The 23045-nt window shown below is 40.3% G+C and overlaps 1 protein-coding gene across 3 annotated transcripts in view; it reads left to right on the forward strand.

Annotated features, from left to right (window-relative positions):
- Nucleotides 1-23045, forward strand: part of tspan4 (tetraspanin 4) — a 747849-nt gene that overhangs the window by 12181 nt on the left and 712623 nt on the right. The gene's annotated exons all lie outside the window — the stretch shown is intronic.

A 23045-nucleotide genomic window follows, 5' to 3' on the forward strand; every position in this document is an offset into this window, starting at 1 on the left:
GTAGGCGCGGTGGTACTTTCACCTGACAAGGAAATTCCTTAGCAATTTCCAAATACCAGTAATTTGTGCATTCTACTATCTCAAAATTTCAGAGCTATGAAAAGTTGTATGCAAAACAACATATTGAAGTGTGCAAATAAAACATGCCTAGAAAATAGAACTCTTGTGGTGCCATGCTATTGTATGCCATTGCAAGCTACACTTGTTTAACTGAGCTTTTCTTCTTGTACAGTCTGAAAAACTGTGTCCCTTGGTTATCCTTGTTACTGGGTCTATTAGTATTATGGGTTTTTCAAGTGCTAGTTTCTCTGAAAATAGAATTTCATGAGAGTTAAGATAAGCCATTACTGCCCTGTGTATAAATAATTGTGCCTTAATGCACAGCTTATGTTAATGCGTCTTTCGTGACTATTTTTTGAAAACATGGATTATTGACCTGATGTGCTGAAACTCCAGCCTCAACGTGAACTGTAGAGGAGCACATGCCCCCAATATAGGCAACAGGGTTCTGAGATAGCTGAAATATCAGTTTTTTATGCCTTCCGGGACTAATGAAGTTAGAAGGCTTGTGTTTTTTTTGCCCTTCCCTAGGACAGTCATTATTTTATGCTATGAACAGAAGGAACTGATTTGATTCTAGGAATAGAAGCAACTAGTGTATTCTTGTAGAAATGAATATACTACTTCCCCTTTTACCTTTAGAAGTTTTACAAACTTAAATTTTGAATGGTGATATGTTTTGAGACTTTACGTCTCTTGTTTGAAGGCAGTGTTAGAAGGAAGGCTGCACTCATAAACAGACTAAATAGGAAATTAAGTCGCATGGTATACAGCAGCATTATTTCCAAGTTGTAATGTAATTGGGCTGTAAGAGCATCATGTCCTTTTTAAAAAATGGGGTGAAAGCTGAAAGCAATGCTACAGGATTTATTTAATTATAGATAGAAAGTGCATGCATAGCATCCTTGAAATAACTGTTTGCTTACAGGTGTTCAACAGGTGTAAGCAAACAGAACCTGGTGGAAGCAAATTGACTCCTACTAATGATGCATCTGATGCCAATGAGCTCAAGATGTTTTTACCTTCTGTCAGCTTGCAACTCTCACTCTATGTGTCTGCATTCAAACTGTAAAAGCTCCTTCTGGCTTCCCTGACTGAAATTCAAGTGAATGAAAATTTAGAGATAGTTGCCTGGAAAAGAAACTTACATTATAATGTTATGAGTTCTAGATGTGGCTCCAAGATGCAGATGCTAATTTGGGATTTAGAGGTTATTTTGACTTTGACTCCAGCCCTCCCTAACCATCATGATCAATGATAAGAGATTATGGAAACGGAATTCCAAAATGTCTAGGAATTCAGTGGCTTTCTGGCACTTTATTAGAATTTATCTATGCTTATTGCCAAGAGTTTGGTTCATATTATAATCTAGGTCCAGGATCATTGAGGAGCACACAACTTTTCTGATAAAGTTCTGAATCATTTACTATGTTTCTTAAACAAAACGATACAAGATACTTGTTCATTTTGATCAAGAGATTTTAAAAAACAGCCCTGCACTGTCTCAGGCCCCTTCTACGCTGCCATATAATCCAGATCCAAAGCATATAATCCACATTATCTGAACTGAATTATATGTGTCTGCACTGCCATATAATCCAGTTCAAAGCAGATAATCTGGATTTTATGTGGCAGTGTAGAAGGGCCCTAGTAATGTTGCGCAACAACATCATTTTAGGTTGATCAGGACTTTAGCATCACAAACCATGGTGATGCTTACTGTTATAGTCTGGTTGATTTGAAAGTCAACCCTACTGACTTCATTGGAACTAATTCAGAGCATAAGAAAGCAAGATACAGTAGTTAAAAAGTATATTTGCTTAAACATATCATTTTCAATATCAGATTGGAGTTTGCATGCAGCCTGGGATGAACAATGTGCCAACTTTGATTTTTTGTGTTCTCAGAAACTTAACTACTCTTACAGTGTATGAAATTGCAAGGTTGTGAGGCATGATTTATGTGTTGTGTCCTTTGTTATTGAACCACCTATTCACTTTCTTTCCTGATCTATAGTCCTGCAGAACTTGAGTCAAGATGATTTTGCTGACTGTTGTCCTAGTAATGTAGGTTCAGCTTGGTAGCACCAGGAAGTATCCAAAATTTTTGTCTTTTCTTGTTGAAATCCATCTCCATCTATATATGTTTAAATGTTGCTGTCCCTGACAATCTCTTGAAGATGTAACTGCACTGCATTACTAGGACAGTGCAGAGCTGTTGTTTTTAAACAACCAGGGTTATGACCAAGTGTCAGATGGGTTTACCTGCAACATCTCAATTATTCAGAATGATCTAACCTACCAAAAATTATTACTGCATTTTCAACACCTGGACTCCATTTTGTTTCTCTTTCACTCTAGTTATTCCTTGCTAACTCTGAGATAGCATTGCTTTTCCAGCTCAAGTGGTTTTTCTGAAATGTAATCTCTATATATTACCAATAAATTAAATGGGGGTGGGGTGATGGATGGAGGCTTCTACAAGGATCAGGGACTAATTAGTTCTGGAGATAATAAAACATCCAAGTGTTCAACATCTTGTCAATGCACAAAGTTGTCTAAGTATTTAGTCAGACTTCACTTGTGCAGAAAATGGGACAGACTAATGACAAGGAAACTGGACAATGTATTCTGTGGATTCTCACTACCAACATAGGTGCCCATCCTTTTTAAAGTAGCATATGGCTTGAGCTCTCAGTTGTCAATCTCCTGCACAAAAATAATTGGTATGTCAGGACATCTGTTCATATCCATGAGATAAGCACTCAGAACGCAGGAAGTTTGGTCAGAAATTTGTCCAACTATACTAACCAATCAATGCTTCAGGGAGGAAAATTGTGAAGGAACAATCGTCTACAAAACAGACCCAAAACAGAAAACAGAACACCCCTGGGTTTTTTTTTCCAGCTCCCAATGACAGTGCTGAAATTCATAATCATTGAGGTCCAACTCTTCTCTCATGGGATTTGGGTGTTGGATTTATCCTTGCTTAGATACAGCTCTCAAATCTTAAACAGCTAGGGATATTAACCTAGGGAAAGACCCTGCTACAAACTCTCCCCTCATTCTTTTCTGCCAACAAGATCATAAGGTAAAGGTAAAGTCCAGTCATGTCTGACTTTGGGGGTTGGTGCTCATCTCCATTTCTAAGCCGAAGAGCTGGCGTTGTCCATAGACACATCCAAGGTCATGTGGCCGGCATGACTTACTTAGGCGATCCCTCGTAGTTCGAGGATGATGGTCCTCCATTTCTTGGAAGACGCCTGTGCGTGATTTTTTTAAATGTGTGGAAGTCGGTGCATGGCTGTGCCCTCAGATTCATTGGAACACGCAAGCCCCCTTGCCACGACAAGGTGACAGTCTATCGAGGGGGACCGGCATGACTGCATGGCGCGCTGTTACCTTCCCGCCGGAACGGTACCTATTGATCTACTCACATTGGCATGTTTTCGAACTGCTAGGTTGGCAGGAGCTGGAACTAAAAGCAGGCGATCACTCCGCTCCCGGGATTTGAACCTGGGACCTTTGGGTCTGCAAGGTCAGCAGCTCAGTGCTTTAACACACTTCGCCACCGGGGCTCCAACAACAACAACAACATCATGGGTCCTTGTAATTCCACCCATAACATTAGTGGTGTATTTGCTATACCTGTTCATCTTCCACTGTCATATATGTTGTATTCTGCCAGCAGTGCCCTTCTGCATTCACCATATTACAAACAGAGCAGCAAGAGAATAAATGGCACAAATTTGACAGAAATGTAGTATCATAAAGGTAGTATCTGAACTACCTGTTCTGATCTCTAAATGTCTCTAGGGGAACAAAGGAATTTGAAGAGAGAGTTCTCTTCCTTGTCCACTGAGAAGGGGGGGGGGGGCAAATGAAGTGGGATATATTTGCAAATTTCATTAATTTAGCAGAGGTTTGAACAGAAGCAATGGCTCCTTAGCACATTGTACCCATACTGATCTGCTGGTTTTAAATACAGTTTTGTAAACAACATAAAATCTTCTTTTTAAAAGTCCCTGTCTTACCAGAAAGCAGTATTTATGTATTTCTCCCACACTTCGGAGACAATTAAGAGCCTAGCAGTTAAACAGATCTGCCATTAGTTTACAGGAGCCAGATTGTTATGCTGAACCAATCTTTTCAAGGTTGATTACAATGTTAACAATTGTCTTTTCCTGTATCTCATTACCATCACTGTTGCATGTTTTATGATGGTGTTTGGACAATTTTCCTCTAATTGTAATGTTTGCATCCACCTGCAGCTTAATATGCCTGTAGGTTAATTCTGTCTTTTTCTCTTGACTTAGACAAAAACTTTTCTTTTCCAAACATTGATCAGTTTATGTACACTTCATGTACTTGGGTCCCATCTATGATCTCTTAACAACTGTTAAACATCCAATTAAAAACGGAACTAGGCACTCCTTGACCATCCTATCATGGTTTGCACTTGGTTTCACACTTGCCCTGCAGTGTTTGCTGAGTTTGTACCCCATGCAGTCGCAATGAGATGAACAAGTGGACCATAGTCCATGAAAGTTTATGCTGACATAAATTGGTTAGCCTTACAGGTAAAGTAGAAGAGCAAGCCAGATATAGTGATTTCAGTGTTGGACTTGGTTTCCAGGAGACCAGTGTTTGGATCTTTGCTCCATTTCCATGGTTGAATCGCACACTTTCTGCTGTAGGCAAAGGCAAATCATGTTGAGATAAATCTGTAATAGAACTGCCTTAAGCTAGCCACAAATTAGATGCAACTTGGAGGCCCACAACAAATATGCCACAGTACCAAATTTTCTGTTAAAGAAGTAATGCCCAGAGACACATTGCCTTGGTTCATGAGGTATACCTGTATTTCTCACTGTGTGTGAGACAAATCTTGTCCAAAGCAGGTAATGATGTATATGATCACCTTGCTAGAAAATTAGCAGAAATGCAGTAGATTTTGTTTTGTGGGACTGCTTTTCATCCCCTACTTCGATGTTCCTTTGCAAGTGATGATACCCTATAGGGATATTTTCCAAGATTTCCCATGTATTCCTGAAACCGTAGATAACATCACACACTATATTGTGATTGTACTTGGACTGGAGGCATACTGTAGAACCGCACTGGAGGATCAAGAAAGGTCCACAAAACTTGTGGGAGATGTTTGGAAATGTGCATAAATGGAAACATGGATATCAAATATGTGGATAAGGGGGTCATACTATACACAGTGAGCCCTTCGTATCCACTGGAGTTTGGTTCCAGGACTCTCTGTGGATCTCAAAACCCATGAACACTTAAGTCTCATTGTATACATTGGTGTAGTAAAAAGGTGTCTCTTACATTAAATGGCAAAATCAAGATTTACTTTCTGGATTTTTTCTCTTTTTTGGGGGGGGGGGAGTATTTTCAAGTGGCGAAGTGCGTTAAAGCACTGAGCTGGAGACCAAAAGGTCCCAGGTTCAAATCCCGGGAGCGGCGTGAGTGGCTGCTGTTAGCTCCAGCTCCTGCCAACCTAGCAGTTCGAAAACATGCCAATGTGAGTAGATCAATAGGTACAGCTCCGGCAAGAAGGTAATGGTGCTCCATGCAGTCATGTTAGCCACATGACCTTGGAGGTGTCTATGGACAATGCCGGCTCTTCGGCTTAGAAATGGAGATGAGCACCAACCCCCAGAGTCAGACATGACTGGACTTAACGTCAGGGGAAACCTTTACCTTTACCTTTATTTTCAAGTTGTGGATGATGAAATCTGTGGATATAGTTAGGTGACGTAGAGTGCATCTAAAGTGCAGAATTAATGCAGTTTGGAATCAGTTTAACTGATATGGAATTCTGGGATTTTTAGGTTTGGTGAGGCTATAGTTTTGGTAGAAAAGGTGAAAGCTTTCCAAGACTCCCACAATTCAATAGCATTGAGTCATGGCAGTTAAAATGATATCAAAGTGCAGTCATAGTACAGTGTAGATAGATACACCCTTAGATGAATTCTGCTTTGCATTACCCTTTAATACCCAAGCAGGCAAAATCAGAACAAAAGATTGAGTTGGAGGTGGCTGGTATGACTAATCATAATGATTTCCTGGGAAATACATTAAATAAGAGCTGAACAATGGGAGTGCATCTCTTTCACCCTCTTACTTTTTTAGGTGCCTGAGTTGGAGTGGAGACAGACAACAGGGTTGTTGTTTTAAAAAATAGTTTTTGCTATGAGCTCCGTTTCCTGTTGTGTGCATGTTCATCCCTCTCTCATCTCTCTTGGCAAATTTTTGTAATGCTTTTAAGAGCTGCCTGGGCCATAATGACAGTGGGACAGAAATTAAATGAGAGAAAGTAGTTACCTTCCATGCTCTTAAAAATGAGTGCTCAGCTCTTAAAGTGTCAGCGGGGCAGTATTTTGCTTTTGAGATACTCCCACATGCAAGGAAGGGATTTTCACTGATTTCCCCTTTGCAGAGGATAAGTCGGGATCCAAAACGAGCTTCTAATAGAGAGCTGGAAATGGTGGCAGAAAAGGGCAAAATCCAAATGATCAAGGAGACAGAACAAGCCTCATATGGGAGCTGAGATTACAGTGTTCAGATCTTTTTAGGTTATAAAAATACTGAGTTGGAGAAGACATAATACGGGTGTAAGATAATATTTGTGGGGGTGGAAAAAGTGATAGGGAACAGCTGTTCCTCCTCTGTTAAAATATTGCAATTGTCACCACTGAACCTGAATGGTGGGGGATTTATCTGTCATGAAAAGAAAATGTCACATAGGTAAATTATGGATTTTGCTGCAACAGGATTTGTAAAGGCTACCAGCTTGGACAGCTGCAAGCATTGGTTGAGCAGATTCATAGAGGGCAAGGGTATCAATGGCAGCTAGATATCAGAGATAGGGGGTAGGTGGTTTTCCAAAACAGAACATTTTCCTGGAGAAGTGATCTCCTTTTCATTCTCTCTTTCCATTTATCCAGAGCTATCTAATGGTTGTACTGTAACAAGTATTTCAGTGAAATAAAATGTGGGTTTATTGAAGGCAGTGGATGGGCTGCAACAGGCCCCTTCACACTCACAATGATAAGCATTATAATTCCACTTGTATCCTATCGAATATTGAGTTTCTAAGTGGGGTACCATAGGACCCTTCTGGCTGAGAATCTAACATGCCCCTCCCTTAAACTCCAACTCTAAGGATTTTGTATCTTACTATGGCAGTTCAAGCGGAATGGTAGTGCTGTAAGTTTGTAGTGTGAACAGATCCTAGACAGGCCTCCAGTCTCATGCCAAAGTCTTGCTTTTTATATGTCACCCTGTGGAAAATGGCTGAAACCCAGCAAATTAAGCTGGAGCATGGCTGGAGATGTCACAGTTAATGCTTGCTAACTTCACACCCCTGATTTCATTAAAGGTAATGCTTATACTTATGGAGGAAAAAAAGTGAAGCTTTTGGTAAGCTTGTTATGTTGGGTGCAATGAAGAACAGCTGTGGAATAAATGCATACATAATATCCATTGCCAATTTGGAAAGCTACGCCAAGCCCTTGACTTGTTTGAAAAGGGGAAGGGGGACTGATAAGGCAGGTGGCAGGTTGTTTATTTTACACCTTGTTAATTGCTGCTGCTGATTTGGTTTCAGTGTTAGGCTGGATAATAAGGGGAGAATCGCCTCAGTTTTTTTTAAAGAAAACTTTCACCAGCTTTATTTGTGTGACGCCCAACAGAAGCCCTTGGCATCTTTCCACTGAGCTTTAAAAGCTTCCCGCAAAGCTGTTTTGCTTCTGCTGCCATTAAAAAGCCTTGAGGATCGTGTAATTTGGTGTAAACCTGCCATGTTCCTCGTGCTATGCTTTCCTGCAAGAATACACACAAAGGAAAAATCCCTGAATCTCAGTATAATTTTCACCCTTTGTACACACTGTGTTATTTCTTGGACATGGAACATAGGGAGAAACATTTCTGTAAGTACTCCTTTAATGTCATTCAAAGTCATATTTAACAGAGTCAGGAATTGTTCTTGCATATACCTGATTTCTATCCAGAAGCTGGGTGTTGTTCTACCTGCAAGTCATGGCACTTCTTGATTTTATTGTTTGTTTCTGAAGCAGGGATCCTAAACTGAATATAGTGCATACTTTCAGACTCCTGCACATGTCTCCTGGTTATGTAAATACCTGCCACGTGCGTCTGTGCCATCTGTTGGATCTGCGTTGTACACTCTTCTCAAAAAATCCAGTGACCTAGAGTGGGCAAGGAATAAATACTAAATTCATTTTTTAAATTATTTTTATTTATAAATTTATCAAGCAAAATATATAAGTATACATTCTTTCCTCTTTTTACAATACCTTAGATAAAAGAGTATGTCATATTGTATACAATCCGACAAGAAAAAAATAAACACATCTTTATAATAACACACTGATAATAAATACTAAATTAGTATTTCATTTTGTTTATACAAAGGTTTCTTAAAGTGTATATTGGTTTAGAGTCTCCATTTTTGTACCTGGAGTGTTTATATAGTTAAGAAGCATTTTTTGGAACCATTTTCCTTCAGGAGTTATGGTAGAGAAACAGACTTACATTTGGTTTCCAGTAATATTGTAAATGCCCCTGGTGGTGCAGTGTGTTAAAGCGCTGAGCTGCTGAACTTGCAGACCAAAAGGTGCCAGGTTCAAATCCCGGGAGCGGAATGAGCGCCCGCTGTTAGCCCCGGCTCCTGCCAACCTAGCAGTTCGAAAACATGCAAATGTGAGTAGATCAATAGGTACCGCTCTGGCGGGAAGGTAACGGCGCTCTATGCAGTCATGCTGGCCACATGACCTTGGAGATGTCTACGGACAACGCCAGCTCTTCGGCTTAGAGATGAGCACCAACCCCAGGAGTCGGTCACGACTGGACTTATTGTCAGGGGAAAACCTTTACCTTTACCTTACCAAGGGATGTACAGCTGTAAACATTCATACCACCCTCAGCATAACTGTTTGAGGATAAGGATGGAGATAAGGGAACCTTTCCATGGACATAATTTTGCTGCTGTCTTTTGCCATGCTGATTTAATAGAGGGATGAAGTATTCTGAACAGAATTGTGTTTTTTACATACTTCATACATCCAAAAGAACTTCACAAACAACACCATAAAAATGTGAAACGATCTACTAGAAACACAACAATGCAGCCCCATCTAACAGCAGGGGAAAATCCAGGGTTAAAAATGACAGTTATCAGTAAATGCTTGGAACACATTAGCATTTTGTGTGTTATGTACCAGAGAAGGGAAATCATATGAGATTCAGTGTGGAAAAGGCTTTCTCCATACTTCTGTTGAATAGAAATGCATGGGTTGCAGGACAAAGAACAGTCAATCCACTGACATTTGTTATTGATTTGGGAAAAGATGCTGCTCATTTTTTGCCTAAATGGAACTTGTCCAGTGTACCTTTGCAGGTATGGTCTAGTGGGGTGGGAAAAATAGTATCTAGATTAGTTTGAAATCATAATCATAATTAAGAACAGGAAGGGCTTGAGTTGTCCCACTTGTCAGGGATATGTTGTTGTTTGAACATTTTGAAAAAGGCAGCATTCTGCATATAGAAGTGCAATAGTGAAAGAAGATATCTACAGATGAAATACACCATTGTTGTTGCAGTGTGCCTTCAAACCATTTATGTCACCCTGATCATAGGGGTTTCTGGGTCTGAGAGTATGTGGGTCACCCAAGATCACTCTGAGTTTCCATGGCCAAACAGGAAATCAAACCCTGCATAGTCATAACCCAGTGCTTCAATCACTATACCATGAATTCTGAGTAATATTAATACCAGTTTGCTTTTAGGAAAGGACCCAGGCTAGCTGCGTAAATGCCATAACCTGCTCCCATTCTTGGTTTTAGAGGGGAGGCCCACGGGATTTTTGTCTTGTGCCATGTGTTTGTGTGGTGGTGCTGTTAATTCAGGGCACTCCTCTGGGGCATTCCTCTCAATGTGGTGGCCCATATGTCGGTGCCACTGGCTGCTGGTCCTTGGTGAATTTCCAGGAAAGCAATAAGTGTAGCCAATGAATGCAAAATGTAGTACCAGCCCCTGGCACTCAGTTGGGGTGAATTGCTGATCCCCAACATCAGACAGAGTGATATGTAGTGCTCTAGATTTCTTTGGCAGAAAATTCTAAATCTCTTACAAAACAACATATCCCAGAGCTCCAATAGGATGGAAACCAAGACAAGTAAAGCAATTTCAGATTGCTGTAACTGCAAGACAGTCTCCAGGTTATGAACAAGATAGGTTCTTTGAGTTTGGATAGCATCAGGAAGGGTTAACACCCCTCTGGTGTTTGTTTTGCTAACTGTGCTTCTGTTCAGAAGATTTTACTTCATTCTCTGTCTGTGTGATAATTGGATTTTGAAATAAATGGCTTGTTGTGGAAACAAGGATCAGTGATAAAACTTCAGTGGAGGCACCTTTTCCACATAACTCTTTCAGGAAGGAATTTCCCTTCCAAGTGGCAGATTTCTCTCACTTCCTGTTGCCTCATCACCATTTGTAACTATGAGTTGTTTGTAAGTTGGATGTTTGTGACTCGGGGACCGCATGTACATATATTCCTGTGAAGTATATTTGTGATACAGATGTGCTGGGTGACTGAGAGGGTGGGATGTTTTCCAACTGGTCTGAAAGAGGAAGTTCTCTTCTTGAAGAATCAGTTTTGAATCTTGTGACGTCTCATGGATCTTGTTTTGTTAGGAGAGATTCCAATAGCTAAAAGTAACATGGCATGCCTTGTGCCAAGTTTTGCTCATTTGTCGGCTGTACCCATCATGGTGTAGTGATTTGAGTATTGGATTGTATGACTCTGGAGATCGGAGTTTGAATCCCTGCTCAGCGATGAAAGCCCACTGGGTGATCCTGGACAAGTCACACACTTTCAGCTCCAGAAAACCCTGTGATAGGGTTGCCATAAGTTGGAAATGAAGGCACACAGCAACAAAACACTTTTAACTGGTTAGTGTCTGGTCACAGATATTCCTGCTTTTGAATTCCTTATTTTCCATTATATTACCACCTTGGATCCTCTGCTGGGAGAAAGGTGGGATACAATTAAAATAAATAAAATCACAACAAACCTATGTGTGAGAGGGTGTGACTGGCATAAGATAATCCTTTAATTTGATGTCTCAGTAGAGATTGGAACTTGAGACTCCCAAGTTTTCATCCAGTTCTCTACTTCTACCCCACATTGACTTGTATTCATGTCCTCGTAACCTTTGGAAGGTATTATATTTGGAGTTTCCTTTGAAGTTGTAGGAGCCCCAGTGGCGAAGTGTGTTAAAGCACTGAGCTGTTGAACTTGCAGACCGAAAGTTTGCCTGTTCAAATCCCGGGAGCGGAGTGAGCGCCCGCTGTTAGCTCCAGCTTCTGCCAACCTAGCAGTTCGAAAACATGCCAATGTGAGTAGATCAATAGATACCGCTCCGGCGGGAAGGTAATGGTGCTCCATACAGTCATGCTGGCCACATGACCTTGGAGGTGTCTACGGACAACGCCGGCTCTTCGGCTTAGAAATGGAGATGAGCACCAACCCCCAGAGTCAGATATAACTGGACTTAACGTCAGGGGAAACCTTTACCTTTACCTTTTTTGAAGTTGACTTGAAACTTTCAGATGGCACAGAATACATCTTGGCACATGGGTTAGAAATGATATATTGTTAAAGTCCTTCTCTAGCTGTCTGACCACTTTTTTAAGACCCATTCACAATATTAGAATGGATGTAGAGTTCTAAACAGCTTGGGACTACGTACCTTAAAGGAACATTTTTATTTCATCTTGCAAGTACTTAAATGCTCAGGCTCTACTTGAGGTGAAGCAGAGTGAAGATCTTGTTGTGCTTTCCCATCTCTGGAACTTTATCTACAAGAATTTTTGCATGATATTAACTTCTACACTTCAATCACTACCCTCCTTTCTATTTTTCCAGTTTTTATTTGCTGTTTGATTTTGCTGGTTTTAAAATATACATATATATTATGGAATAGTCTTATTGTTTTGATGTTGTAAATGTTTCCCATTAATTGTTATCTTGTTGCCTCCCTTATTTTTTCCCCTCCTCTCATAAGCCTGGCAATTCATCCTTGTGCCCGAAGCTGGCATGTCTTTCCAAAACACCTCATGTTTGGGGCTTGCTTATTTCAGCTTACCTATTAAAGCTTTATTTTGCTCATTTGCTGGTCCACTGGTTATTTTAATTGCGAAAACTGCCCTGGAACCAATTACAGTGAGGAGTGGTCTATACATATTTCACATAAATAAGCCTCTCCCGCAGAGTTAGACAAACTTTTGAAAAACAGAAAGATTGTGCCTTTGACATATGCATAGCATGTAACAAAATTTGCTAAGCCAATTTGAGAGCCAGTGTTCTGTCCCTCAGGAAGACAACTGACCATAGCCCAGACCTCTATCTAATTGCTTTCTTTTGTATCCTGTCCTTTGAATGTTTGCCATTGTATGTTGGAATCCGCCCTGAGTCCCATTGGGGAGATAGGGCAGAATACAAATAAAGTTTTATATTATCATCATCATCATCATCATCATCATTATCATCATCGTTGTTGTTATTGTTATTATTTATTGACACAGCAACATGGTATGACACAGCAAACAAGATAGATATGCTGGATTTCATATTACAAAACCACAAGTCGAACACTTCCCAAGCGTTTAGAACTGTGTGATGTGTTGTTGTTGTTGTTGTTATTATTATTTGAAGGTACATAGAGTGGCGAATATGTATTGCCATTAGATTTAGTTTAACCTTTATGCGACATTGGTTCTATCCAGCTCAAATGAGCAGGGGAGGTGAGAAGGGAGTAACACATAAAAACACATGCTGTGGTTTTTAAATTTGGATGTGTTCTAATGGTTTTAATTGGGAATTTTTAAAATACTGGTTATATTTAATCCTGTTTTAATGTTTGTATATTTTTATATTTTTACATTGTTATGCTGATGCTTTTATGTTAAGCCGCTTTGAGTCTCCTTTGTGGGAGATAAAGTGGGGTATAGATAAATATAATAAAAATAATAATTGTATGGCCAGCACAAAACTTGGTTTTCCCTCAGTATAGATTGTTGGTGACCATTTGGTGGCACACCTGGACATAACTTGGAAAAGTTACTTCTTTTGACTATGTGGCCTTATGAGCTGTGGGAATCTGGGAGTTGTAGTCCAAAAATTTAACTTTTCCAAGCAGTGCTCCTGCAGTTTTGATTGGCTGCTTTTTCTTTGAGGCTATCTGGTCTGACAGTAATGGAACAGGAACTAAATAGCATCTCCTCTTCCATCAGAACTGGGCAGCATGTATGTATGGTACCAGGCATTGCATTATGAGTTATAAAACATGGCAGCCACCCACCACTAGTTAGAGCTAAGCTGCTTATTCTATCCCCTCCCTTCTGACCATTATTTCACTGCAACCAGTATCTGCCCAGAAGATAGGGAGGATAGTGACAATTACAGTAGTGTTGTGACTGAGGGATCAAGTGGTAGCAACTTCAGGTGTACAGTAGAGTCTCACTTATCCAACATAAACGGGCCGGCAGAACGTTGGCTAAGCAAACATGTTGGATAATAAGGAGGCATTAAGGAAAAGCCTATTAAACATCAAATTAGTTTATGGTTTTACAAATTAAGCACCAAAACATCATGTTATACAACAAATTTGACAGAAAAAGTAGTTCAATACGCAGTTATGCTATGTAGTAATGACTGTATTTATGAATTTAGCACCAAAATATCACGATATATTGAAAACATTGACTACAAAAATGTGTTGGATAATCCAGAACGTTGGATAAGCAAGTGTTGGATAAGTGAGACTCTACTGTATTTTGTTGCTGGGGGAGTTCACCTATTCTAGGACTTGTCAGTGATGTGTTGAATCTGATGTTCATCGTTTTAAAAGAGCTAGCCAAAGGGCCCAATAGTTTGTGGAGATAATGTTTAGCACCCTGGACAGCTCATTGGAAGTACAGGGTGCCACTTGCCAGTTCCCTGATCTGTAGCAGCTCAGGAACCCCTTGGTTGGGGTACTGCAGAACTGACACCCTCAGACATAACTGAAAGCATCTTTTAATATCTGTTTTCTGCTGATCCAGGGACTAGGACAAGAACCAATGAGTTCAAATAAGAAAAAAAGAGTTTACCTAAATATCTGAAAGATTGCCTCAAACAGTGGTGGATTCTTCATCTTTGGAGATCTTTAGACAGGTTGGATGGGCATCTTTTGGGTGTGCTGTAGTTGTGTCTTTCTGCATGGGAAGGAGTTGGACTAGATTGCCCTGAGCATCCCTTCCAGTTTTTATGATTATCTTATTTTATCTTATCTTATTTTAATCTTATGATTGAAATCCATAGCAGACTTACCTCACCTTTCAAATGAGAACCACTGGCTGTCCTTAGTGAGATAGCAATTCCAGCACCAAATCTGTTCCCCTGTCCCACTTTGGGCACTTAGAAAGGAAAAGAAGAGGGAACATTGGTGAAATGGAGCCCCCCCCCCCCCCGGTGATTTAATTTAGTGATAATTTAACAGTCCAGACAGATTGGCAGCACAGAAGCTTAAGGCTGTATGTCAAAAGTCACATTTTGGAAGTTTGTGGGCCATTGGGTTTGTACAGCTTGATTTGTTCAGAGGCAGGAGAGAAGATAAAATCTTCACAAGAGCTCTGTGGACTGCCTAATGACAGCTTTTACTGATATGTTCAGTCTTTGTTTTAAATCAAAGCTGCCATTTTGACTTTGTCTTTGGGTGAATTATATCATGCTGTCTGGCATGCCCTTGGAACAGAAAGGCTGCTATTATGTCAATATGTTTCATGCTAATTGTAACCATACAAATTTGTGAATGAGAAGAAGAAGAAGAAGAGGAAGAGGAGAAGGAGGCGGAAGATGAAGATGACGATGACTAGGGGCCTTTCTGAGGCATCCTTTGAATCCATAAACAGCAAGAGACCTGGTCCTCTGTCTCTCTTTTCCTACTACAATTAAGAGTTTAATTCATTCTGTGACCAAGCTCTTAACTGAAATTGCTCTTATCTCAAAGTGAATTTTCCCATTGAAATGCATTGAAATGCTATTCATCTGTTCCGCCCCCCCAATCCCCCATTTTTTGTTATGTGCTTTTAAATAAGAAAATGTACTTTATAAATAACAAATAATGTATAAATGAACATTCACATGGAACAATAAAAAAGTAAGATCATCTTTAAAATGGTAGAAGCATAAAGTTGTGACAAGGAAGCCCATAGTCCAAGGCAAAGAGGCAGAAGCATCATTTTTTTTTCATCCTGTATTCATTCCATCCTCCCTCCCTCTCCTGGTCTCTATTCCCCTCTTTCTCTTCATAAAGCTTAACATACCAGGAACAAAATCAGCACAAAATCAACTAACCCAAAGTTCCTCCAAGCGGACAAGAGCATGAAGCACAGAAGCACAAGGCACGAAAGTTGCTCTCTTGAAGCCCTAAAACCCTGTGCTCCCATGCTAGCACTCCCTCCAGCTCTAGTGCTCCCTTTGGCTAGCTCTTAACTCAAAATGCTGCTTGTATGTCAAAGCAAAAACGCCCAAGCGGTGGCTCTTAACTCAAAATGCTCCCTTAAGAGTTGGGACACTCTTAAGTCAAGGTTCCAGCGTATATGTCTCCTTTTGCTGGACTCTCCTTGGGGTTAGCTAAACCTCGCTGTATTTTTTCCTTGCAAAGGGGGATAAAAGGTATTCCAGAAAATTTATTTTCTTTCCTGTTGTGTAATTAATGTACCAAATGCTCTCTTCAAAGTTTCCATAGTTTCAGTATGGATAGGAAAGCATTCGATAGCTCTAAATGGCGGAAATGTGGCATAGGGAGGATACATTTAGATCTTTCTATAGGAATTCTTAGAAAGAGAAAACCTCTAAATTTCTTAAATATTTTGGATTATTAATTATCTGCTCCATGTCCAAGTTCCCCTCCTCCAAATCTGAGGATGATTGTTTAATGATAATTCTCTCTAACTGATCGGGGGGCCCCAGTGCTTTCCTCAGTCTTTCAGTTCCCAAGAGGCACAGACAAATGTGCCTAGAAAATGCACAGACAAATGGAGAGAAAACTTCGGCAATGCTGTGGGAGTAAAATGTTTCTCTTTCAGATCCAATTGGGCTCATAATGATAGCTTCCACTCTCATATCCTTCACTAGGATCTTTTCTGCTAGTGGCATCTTCAAAGTCTTGATCTTACATATTATGGTATCTCAAAGGTTTTCTCTCCCAAGAACAAGGCTGGGAAGTGTGCTACCCTTGAGATACTGTTGGAATATTGTCGTCGTCATCATCATCATCATCATCATCATCATCATCATCATCATCATCATCATCTATAGCCCACAGGTGGTTGATGTGAGTTGCAGTCCACCCACTAATTCTCCAGCTGTTTTCAGGGTGAAAATAAAAAGCCAGTTCAAAAGAGTAGAGGATTTTCAATTGTGATTCCCAATCCTTTCATTGATTGCTGAACCTCTCCCTCCTGGTGCCAATCCTCAGAACAAGAAGATTTGAAGTGGTGCTTTTGTTCTGGGTCATTTTCTAGGTGGCCTTTGTCTCAGTGCAACCTGTCAGCAAGGGTAGGTGGCACTTGATCCTTTGGAAAACCGTAACAACAGTAAGGCCTTGAAAGATAGCTTGATTTCTTTCTGGTCAATGAGTCGGACAGTTCTGATCTGCAAGTTATATTTTCAGCTGTCCTTAGTATTGGGTGATGTTTTGGGAAATCAAGGGTTTGGTCTCCTCTGAGCCATAAAACTCTCTTGGCCAGTTGGTTTCTCAATCTCATGGGACCACATCCTGGAATTATTTGTGAGGAGAACCATGTACATCCTTGAACTTCTTGAGGGACACCAATGCAATAACTAAATAATGCATTCATCTTCAGATTGAATACTTTGTTCCTTTTTCCTATTGAATAAATTATTTTGTAATCCCCTTAATTTGGATCTTTGTGCCCACCTTTGTCTTTTATAAAGACAGAATGACACCTAACTGTACTCTGAAATGGAGGTGACTGTTATAATCCTGTTCTAAATGCTTGTTTGGAGAAGAGATTCATTGTGAGCCCAGGCTTTGTCCTGCAGGAGAGCTGATGTGGCATTGCACTTTGTCTCCATCACAGGTGCCCAGATGCTGTCATGTGCCAGTGTGATGGATTTATTGCATTCTTATGAATGACAAGCAGTCTCTCATATGACAACATTTGCAAGCAGAGCTAGAAACTAGAGTTCTTTGACTCTTTCCCTTCACACCTTTCTTTCTAATGAAGGTGTCAGTCTGGGAGCAGGAAGAGGAAATCAAGTGACATCTGCGTGGGCAGGGGGAGAAAGCCATTTTACTCCTTTAGGTGATACTAAGGAATGTACTGCCTCAAGGTACTTTATCCATTCTATTTTTAAGGGTATTTTCCCCCAGAGGTAAAATCCAATATGACTGGCTAGGTAGTGTAACTACATGCCTTCGAAATGGAGGTGGAATGTCTTTTAAATTGATGCTAGGTGATCAAGGATGTAGCAGGGATGAGGAATGAAGGCATTGATCTCCCAAATTAGAATTTTGTATCTCTCAATGACATTTTCATTTAGTCCCCACATTTTCAACATTGCACTTGAACATTTGGAAGTACAGTTCGGGCATGCAAAGAAACGGATCTGACAGAATCTTGCCAAATTTTAACATGAACACTTCATGAACATTCTCGAACCTTGTCTGTTGACAAAGAAGCCTTTCCAGGCATATACATTTTGCACCATACCAATGTTCATCACTTAGTCAGAGAAAAACAAATCTAGTGACCGTGGCTTCTGAAAGTAAGGTGATTGAACAAATTTCAAGTGGAAAGTCTCTGCAAGTTAACAGACATCATGGCTCATTAGATTTTTATTAACAGTTCAGATTGTTACATGACTTGCACAGTACTCATTTACTGCTATTTAGTTTATACAGGCAGTCTCCAAGTTGTGAACAAGATAGGTTATGTATGTTTGTTCTTAAGTTGAATTTTTATGTAAGTCAGAACAGGTACATTTTTAAGTGTAACTCCAAGCCAAGCTTTGGATAGCACAGGGAAAGTTAACACCCCTGTGGTGCTTGTTTTGCTGACTGTGACCCTGTTCAGAAGATTTTACCTCACTTTCTGTCACTGTGATAATTGGATTTTTAAAAAATCTGGTTTATTGTGGATACAAGATTTGAAGATAAAACTTCAGTGGTGACATCTTTTCCCTGTGATAACTCTTCCAGGAGTGAAGTTCACTTCCTAGGGATGGATTTCTCTCACTTCTGTTGCCTCACCCTAGTTCTTCACGATGTATTGTTTGTAAGTCATCTATTCCAACTTGGAGACTGCATGTCCAGTCACTTTGCATCAGGGAAAAAACTTAGCTTGCTTTTTTTGAAAGCTTCACAACATACTTTTTAATTAAAATATATTAATAGGGAGTTATTTTTCCCCATCACCTATGAACACATTTCCCCACTCTTTTATCGTGACTGATGCCCAAATCCTTCTGCGTCCCTCCCCCCAATGAAAACTATCTCAGTTCTGTAGGTAATAGTACAGTAGAGTCTCACTTATCCAACACTCGCTTATCCAACGTTCTGGATTATCCAACACATTTTTGGAGTCAATGTTTTCAATATATCGTGATATTTTGGTGCTAAATTCATAAATACAGTAATTACTACATAGCATTACTGCGTATTGAACTACTTTTTCTGCCAAATTTGTTGTCTAACATGATGTTTTGGTGATTCATTTGTAAAATCATAACCTAATTTGATGTTTAATAGGCTTTTCCTTAATGCCTCCTTATTATCCAACATATTCGCTTATCCAACATTCTGCCAGCCTGTTTATGTTGGATAAGTGAGACTCTACTGTATTTAAAAGGGTTACCAGATTGATAGCTGGGGAGGGTCCCTGTGGTTTAACAGTTGTGTACAAGAGGGAATTGCAGCAGTTATTGCTTCTCACACAACCGGATAACAAGCAAAACCTGCTCATATTCCCTCTTCCACACATCCATTAAAGGTCACTTACCAGTTTTCACTCTGGCAACCCTAACCAAAAGGACATTTCAGGGGCATTTTATAGGGAAAGAAAAAAAAAATACAGCTCCATGACTGCCTACCATTTCCAGTAAGATTCCAGAGCAATTTTGCTATGCATGGTGGTGGCTGTTGTGCATAACTTTGCCCTTTCTAAACAGACTTTACAAATAGGAGAAGGAAAAAATGAACCCCCTGTATTATTGGAGATCCTGCTCAAATGTTGCAGCACCACCTACCCTGCCACTACTGGGGGATTGATGTTCATGTCCCCCAAATGCCTGAACTGGGCCAATGTTTAGATCAGAGCTACCTACTTTAGACGTTGCATGAAGGAGAGTATAGACAACTGAATTAGCAGAGACTGATTTGAACTTAGCCTTGGGATTGTATCACACCAGGCGCTTTTAGCACAGCAATAGCATATTTAATGCAAATGTAAACATACCAGCATTACATTTCTTTCTTTTGCATTTTCTCTGTAATAATGCTGTGCTCTCACTTTGATTATGAAAGTTCTCGTGATCAGTATTTCTCATTGTTGACCATTTCTTATTACCCATCTTTTCCTCTTCCAGTGGATGCACCTTTCTGGGGAGCAGAATTCCGCAATTACAGGTTTTTGGAGGTTTTGGAGTGGGAGAGGACTATTGTACCTGGGGCAATAGTGGAAAAGCAGCAATATTGGTATTTATTGATGAGTCTCTCCCATTGATAAAAAGATTAACCACAATAACTATTGAAATACACACCAACAACAACAGAACAGTTGTGTGATAAGCAACAGCCACAGACTCTATTACCAGTATTCAGCTGCAGTGACCCTGTACCAGGCTCATGTGATAAAGTCCTTGGTCTGGATTGAGTTGGAAAATGTGCTTGAATATCCCTCCTCTGCTTGCTTTGATTGTTCTAATGGCTGGTTTTTGTTTTTGTTTCAACTTAAGTAGTAATAGAATAGAAATACCTAAATGCTTCATGCAATATTTATGGGACTAGTATTGGCTTCTCTTGACAATTAAGTGTGTCACTTGGAGTGCCCTCAGGGTGACAGGCACAGCTCAGCATGGTGGCTCTCCTCTCACCTTAAACGTGCATTAAGGCGGCATGCTTGGCTTCGCAAGTGATACCGAAACTATTGCACTGCAAATCTAGGAACCATGGGGGTCCTGTTCTTAAAGCACTACTTTAAAAATTACCATTTCTTGTCCTCCCCCCTCTTTTTGCAGCAGGAACACACTGTTGAATAGCAAATTGCTTTTTGTTGTGTTCTGTTCAAAATGGACTATTCAGGACTTAAAGCTACTGCTATGCATGCATAGTAACCGCTGTGGAAAAGGCTTTTTATTACAGTGTTTAGGCAAGAGTAGAAACGATTACTTGCTGATGGGCAAATAGGAGGGAAGCCCTTAGGTCTGTCCGCTGCCTTTATAAATATGGATTTGAGTTCTTTTGTGCTGCTTGCATACACATTCCATGAATGTGCCACTGCCATAATTTATTGATGCTGTATTGAATGACAGATATATCCAGGTGAGAAACGAAGCACACTGGGATGATTGGTGTTATGTCATACACATATACTGTTCTCCAAAGCTTTCAGCAATGGTACATTATCCAGAAATATCAGGGTATTTAGGATATGGGTATATTTTATTGTGGAATGATATTCATTGGTAAAGATTTTGTAAAGTTTCAGGCAATGATCATCAGAAAAGCACTACAGTTTACAAATGTTTTAAAAGTAGGCTGTATTGAAGAATGTGTAAGATTATAGACTCCAACTTCCTGTCCCACCACCACCTGTGTCACACTTCCTTCATCTGTCTCAAGGCCTGTCAGAGAAGTTAGCATAAAGGTAAAGGTAAAGGTAAAGGTTTCCCCTGACGTTAAGTCCAGTCATATCTGACTCTGGGGGTTGGTGCTCTCCATTTCTAAGCCGAAGAGCCGACGTTGTCCGTAGACACCTCCAAGGTCATGTGGCCAGCATGACTGCATGGAGCAACGTTACCTTCCCGCCGGAGCGGTACCTATTGATCTACTAACATTGCCATGTTTTTGAACTGCTAGGTTGGCAGAAGCTGGAGCTAACAGCCGGTGCTCACTCCGCTCCCGGGATTTGAACCTGGGACCTTTCGGTCTGCAAGTTCAGCAGCTCAGTGCTTTAACACACTTCACCACTGGGGCTCCTAAAGTTAGCATAGAATCATAGAATCATAGAGTTTGACGAGAACACAGTGGCCATCCAGTCCAGCCCCTGCTATTCAGGAAAGCACAATCAAAGCACTCCCAATAGATGGCCATCCAGGCTCCTTCTTCAGGAGAAGGAGACTCTACCGCATTCCAAGACAGCCTAGTTCACTGTCAAGCAACTCTTACCATCAGGACGTTCTTCTTAATGTTTAAGTGGAATCTGTTTTCCTGAAGTTCCTGAATCCATTGTTGTGTGTTTTATTCTCTAGAGCAGCAGAAAAAAAATCTGTGTCATTTTCAATATTACACTCTTTCAGATATTAAACATACCTATCATGTCACCCCTTAACCTTCTCCAGACTAAACAGACCCAGCTCCCCAAGCTGCTACTCATAGGGCATTGTTTCCTGACCTTTACAGTTTTAGCCATTCTCTGGACACATTCCAACTTGAGAAAATTCTTCTTGAATTTCTATGCCCAGAACAAAATGGACACAGTATTCCAGGTGAGGTCTCACCAGAGCAGAATAGAGTGGTAGTATTATTTCCATGGATCTCTAGACAATATGTTCTCACTGATGCAGCCTAGAATGGTTTTGGCTTTTTTAGCTGTTACCTCATACTCTTGACTCACAGAATCATAGAATAATAGTTAGAAGAGACCACATGGGCCATCTAGTCCAACCCACTGTCATGCAGGAACACACAATCAAAGTATCCCTGACAGATGGCCATCTAGCCTCTGCTTAAAAGTTTCCAAGGAAAGAGCTTCCACCACACTTTGAGGCAGAGAGTTCCACTGTTGAACAGCTTGTACGGTCAGGAAGTTCTTCTAATGTTAAAGTAGAATATCCTTTCTGTTATTTGAACCCATTGCTCCAAGTCCTAGTTTCAAGGGTGGCAGAAAACATGCCTGCTCCTTCTTCCTTATGACACTCGTTCACATATTTATACATGGCTATCATGTCTCCTCTCAGCGTTCTCTTCTGAAGGCTAAACTAATACCCATTTCTTTAAGACACTGCTCATAGGGCATGGTCCCCAGACCTTTGATCATTTTAGTCACTTCCTCTGGACACCTTCCAGCTTGTCAATGTCCTTCTTGAATTGTGGTGCTCAGAATTGGACACAGTATTCCAGGTGAGGTCTAATCAAAGCAGAATACAAAGCAGAATAGAGAGGCTCCATGACTTCCCTCGAAGTACATTTCTGTCTCATGTACTAAATTATCAGACATTTTGCTGCTTGAGGAAGAAGGTGCATATGGTATCCCAAATGTCTGATAATTTAGTATACGGGACAAAAGTTAAAAGCCCCTTTCGCATCCTGATATTAGAAAAAGAAAAATAATAAATCCTGTAACTACCCTGTTTCCCCTAAAATAAGACATCCCCAGAAAATAAGACCTAGTACAGGTTTTGCTGAATTGCTAAATATAAGGCCTCCCCCGAAAGTAAGACCTAGTAAAGTTTTTGTTTTGAAAGCATGCCCGCCGAACAGAACACAAGAGCATGCAGGATCGGTACCATAAAGTGTTGTACATGGAAATATTGGTAGTAACAAGAAATTCTTGATAGGATTCACAGTTTGTCTGGTTATGCTGGTTTATGATGACAACTACTGTACAATATATAATAAATGTTCATTTTTTTGTTCAACAATAAATGTGAATTCTTCT

The sequence above is a fragment of the Anolis carolinensis genome, chromosome 1, assembly GCF_035594765.1.
Source record: "Anolis carolinensis isolate JA03-04 chromosome 1, rAnoCar3.1.pri, whole genome shotgun sequence".
NCBI classification, from domain to species: Eukaryota; Metazoa; Chordata; class Lepidosauria; order Squamata; family Dactyloidae; genus Anolis; species Anolis carolinensis.